This window comes from Saccoglossus kowalevskii, chromosome 10 (assembly GCF_978046115.1).
Source record: "Saccoglossus kowalevskii chromosome 10, keSacKowa6.1, whole genome shotgun sequence".
In the NCBI taxonomy this organism is placed as follows: Eukaryota; Metazoa; Hemichordata; class Enteropneusta; family Harrimaniidae; genus Saccoglossus; species Saccoglossus kowalevskii.
The window spans coordinates 27,531,393-27,535,814 of NC_140650.1; the positions used below are offsets into that span (position 1 = coordinate 27,531,393).

The following is a 4,422-nucleotide window of genomic DNA, read 5'->3' on the forward strand; positions in this document are numbered from 1 at the left end:
TGCGGCCTTTTCATGGTGATTTGATGGACAAACACAAACCTAGTTTTCGGGCTGTGTCTGTCTGTGTGTTGTTGGTAAGGAGTGTTTGTTGATGCGCCTTTTTTGTAACTTGAATGTTTGGTAATAACTTAATTGACAAGACGCTACCGCCCCTTTCCGGCTGGAGCTACCGAGACTCGTATAACAACGTCACTGGTCGTTGTCATTAGAAATAAATCCAGGGACTGCCAAGGTCATAAAATGCCAGGCAATATGTTCAGGGGGAGTTGTGAAGTGTCCTTGACGAGAAAAACGTTGCACAATAATTGACAGAGACATAAACAACGTTGAAAAATATTTTACAGTGTATCCGCGCAGTTTATTGGAACTAAATTTTGGTTTGGGTAACCAATCATCATTTAAGGAAAGTACCACCAGTGCACTGAATGTGGAATAATAAGTCGTCAAAGGGCGCCCTCAGGTTTTGAAATACAAATCCCGCAATTAGCACTATGATACTAATTTGAATGGGTAGGGTGGGGGGATAAAAGATAAACACTGTTAAAGGAAATAAAGCACAACACCAAGTGATATGCAAAAGTGTGTACAATTGAATGGAAACTGAAATGTGTAAATTAGGATGCCATGGTAGAGGAAATGTGATGTCAGACTTGAATTCAATTGTGGAGTGTACGACTAATTAAGTATAATTCCGTTTACTGCAAATTTAAATTAAATATTATTTTGGGGATTGACAAATTTTTACTTGGTATTGATTTAGATGCATACCTATAAAATGGTCCGCGTAATGGATAACATTGTGAGCAAATAAGTTGGCTGGCTGTTGGATAGTTTTTAAGGATGAAGATAAACAGACAGGTTTGGTATTTACAGAGCCGCAAAATTACTGTAAATCACATTTTAGGGAATTTGACTCAATACATGAATTAACAAAAAATAATTTTGCTAAAATGCCAACAATCTCATGGTGAGAATATACTTTATTCTAAATTAGCGACATCTTAATTTAGCGAAATTACAGGTTAGCTAAATTAACTAAAATGACATGCTACTCTTTTAAGTAGCTGTAGTAGAGTATGATAGGTATATCCATAGATTTCATTTCAATGTGTAAAAAGAGTAACATTAGTGATAGAGACGTAATGACGAATTCGTGGTAATTTTCCAATCTTGGGATTAATAAACTGTACTAGTTTCCTATATGCGATTCACGTAGTTTTTAAAACGCCCTCTATCGACAGATTATGCATAATACTATGCCCTTCTGCTGAAGATTTGTATAATCAGCAAATAAACAAAAGTTGAAAGCGCCACTAGATTTAATTACGTCATAGCCAATAAGAGAATTAGGACATAGAATGAAACCTTGGGTTACCGTCCCACCACAGCAACATCGGGGTTAGCTTCTCACCTCAACAATATTGAATTTAACGTCCCATCTTAGCAATATAGGGTCACCATCCCCACTCAGAAATATTGGGCTTTACCTATCACCTCAGGTGTATGGGGCAACACTTCAGGCAGCAATAAGGAATTAGGTACCGTCCCATCTAAGCAACATGTTATTGGGAACCATCCGTATTTCAGAAATATCGGGTTACCGTCCGAGCCCAGCAATATTAACAATAGTTAATTAACAATAGTAACAATCTCACCTGAATGAAAAACACAGGACTGGGTACCGATTGTACCTTAGATATATAGGGCTAAATTGTTGAATGGATACGACTCCCTGGTGAATGTTTCAGTGCATGCAGTAGCGGCGGCGCGGGGGGAGGGACGGTCTCCCCTCGAAAAAAATGTTGGTGGGGGAAGTCAAGCTGAAAACCTTTGGGTCATCAAAATTTGCGGTTCAAAATGCAGGAAATAGCATTTCAGAGGGTCTAGATTTCAAATTGGGCCCCCGGACTCCCCAGGCTAGTTAGGTCACGCCTTCGGCGCAAGGTTGGTGAGCAAATCTGCCAACACCCATGCAAAAAATTGTGCCGCCTCCTCTGGCATGCCATTTCTGGTTGAAGGCTTATACGTCTTATTCTACTATACCCGCATTTCGAGAATCACCCGCAAATGTATATGAATTCATACAGGAAGTATGTACGTTTTTTTTTTAAATACATTTGTACAGGCACCAACACATGATAACGTTGAAATTTTATATTTCCTCAGCACCCTGGCCACAACAGAAACATTGACATTACTGAAGAAAAGAACCTTACGTCATGCATTGTATTTTGTATATATATCATCGGTGATGCAAATCAACCAGATTTTGTCGATTTCTGAACTGTCCCCATATATCTTCAACATCGCCCTCATCGACGGGGTCACTCCTGGTTGAATCATCGTAGAAGGTTACATTCGATTCGTTGTGTTCTGGATTAGAACTTCTGGCAAGACAAACGAAAGATATAAGATAGGGAGAATGTTGATACAATGAAATACGTATAATCGATCCACATGAGAATATACACAGACGATGAGCAGAACCGTGCTATTTAGCAGCCGGCTGTTATGGTCTCGTTCTACTAATCAACCAATAACCTTGCAAGAACCAAAGACATTTTTTACATATGTTTTTCTCTGGTGCGCCCTGTTTGAGGGCGCGAGTCACCTGGGTCAAGGAGAGGCTAACATGCGGTCTTTTGTGTGAGTTTAGACTGTCGACAGTCGGTCGTACCTAATATTAATCTGTTATTAGTATTAATATAAATCTTTTACTAGTTTCTTAGAGGACTCGAATAAAAAAAAGTAAACAAGCAATCGAACACACATATAAATAAATAAATAATTAAATAATTATAATTAAATAATTATAATTATAATTATAATTATAAATATAATTATAAATATATAAATATATAAATATAATTATAAATATATAAATATATATATAAATATATATATAAATATATATATAAATATATAAATAAATATATAAATAAATAAATAAATAAATAAATAAATAAATAAATAAATAAATAAATAAATAAATAAATAAATAAATAAATAAATAAATAAATAAATAAATAAATAATATCAAAACTCTTTACCTGTTCTCCTCCTCTTTTTTCAAATTATTCTTCATGTCATCTGTAATATTACTACGACGAGGCGTTTCTCCATGTGCATGCTGGTGATAATGAGACATGAAGCCCTAAAACATACATAAAATTAATTGAGTTGTCGCAGAATCAACCCGATATCGACTTTCTAGCCATCTCGTGACGTTGTCCGCGCCGTATTCTAATGATCTCGTCACTTCATACTTTTCCGTCGGTTAGTGTTCAATACAGGTGTTCTGGTTGGGCAGTCGAGCGGTGTCGCCCGCTTGCACAAAACGTTGTGCATATGTTTATACAATTATTAATACTGGAAATAATGTTCATTACATTTTTTGAATTAGAGGGTATTATCTAACAAGTTACGCAACATATTTTTTCAAAACATATCTACGTTGTTGCAAATAGGCCATTTTGAACTGTTAGAGGTAGCATTACTGTCCATTTCAGCATCTCGTTTGTCAAGTTAGCATCCAGTTAAGGATTAAATGGAATACGTCAAGACATTTTCTTACAGAGTAGGGAACCATCAAATTGATGCTTATGTACTTACTGAATCTTTAAATTTCAGCACACGAGCAGACGAGAAGGAGAAACGCGGGAATGCGTGATTGTTCAACGCTGCTTGCTTCTGTCGCGTTTTGATGAATACAAAAGCACTACTGCTGTTTAAAATGATGATCGCATAGCGCTAGACATATGGTTATGACACATGTGCACCCTGCGACTCATACATAATGATGCGTCACTGTCAGCCATTACTTCACTGTGTTGTCTCGATACAAAATTACATCAGCTTTTGTGGAATCTGATATATTGTCCTGCCCGTATATGCTATCATAAACATTTATTACCAATTAGCTAACGTATTTGTTAAAATTACTTCATTCCTTGTCCTGGGGGTTATACACACAGCACGGGGTCACGTGAGAATACACATTCGTGTTTACAGTGTGAATCGAATTAGGAATAATATGATAATATGGATGGATGGATGTCACAGAGTAGGTGGGCCAATGCCTGCACATGGACATGAACATTATTGGTAAACAAATATCTCTCTGGTTCTAATATATTTTTTACCATTCTTAAGTACCAGTAAGTCAATCACCATGCATTAGCAACGTGCCAGTTTTGATACTACTAAATGCATTCCGACACAAACTAAATTCGACACGTGCCCAGTTGGATCTGGGCTTTCTATCGCAACCACACAGGTTTCGGCACGTGCCGAGATTTAAATCAATTTCGATCCGGATCGAGTTCGCTTGTGAGAACGGGAATCGTGTTATGTCTCACGACTGATCAAGACTTTTTCGTGCCATACTTTGCTGCTATATATATATATATATATGGTATACTG

The 4,422-nt window shown here is 36.8% G+C and overlaps 1 long non-coding RNA gene across 1 annotated transcript; it reads right to left on the reverse strand.

The window, feature by feature from the left end:
• Window positions 1–2,139: 2,139 nt before the first annotated feature.
• Window positions 2,140–3,724, reverse strand: LOC144362318 (uncharacterized). The gene is made up of 3 exons (XR_013422561.1): window positions 3,613–3,724; window positions 3,051–3,154; window positions 2,140–2,387 (listed from the first exon to the last, which is right to left on the reverse strand). It is a non-coding gene; the product is annotated as an uncharacterized LOC144362318 (long non-coding RNA).
• Window positions 3,725–4,422: the final 698 nt, after the last annotated feature.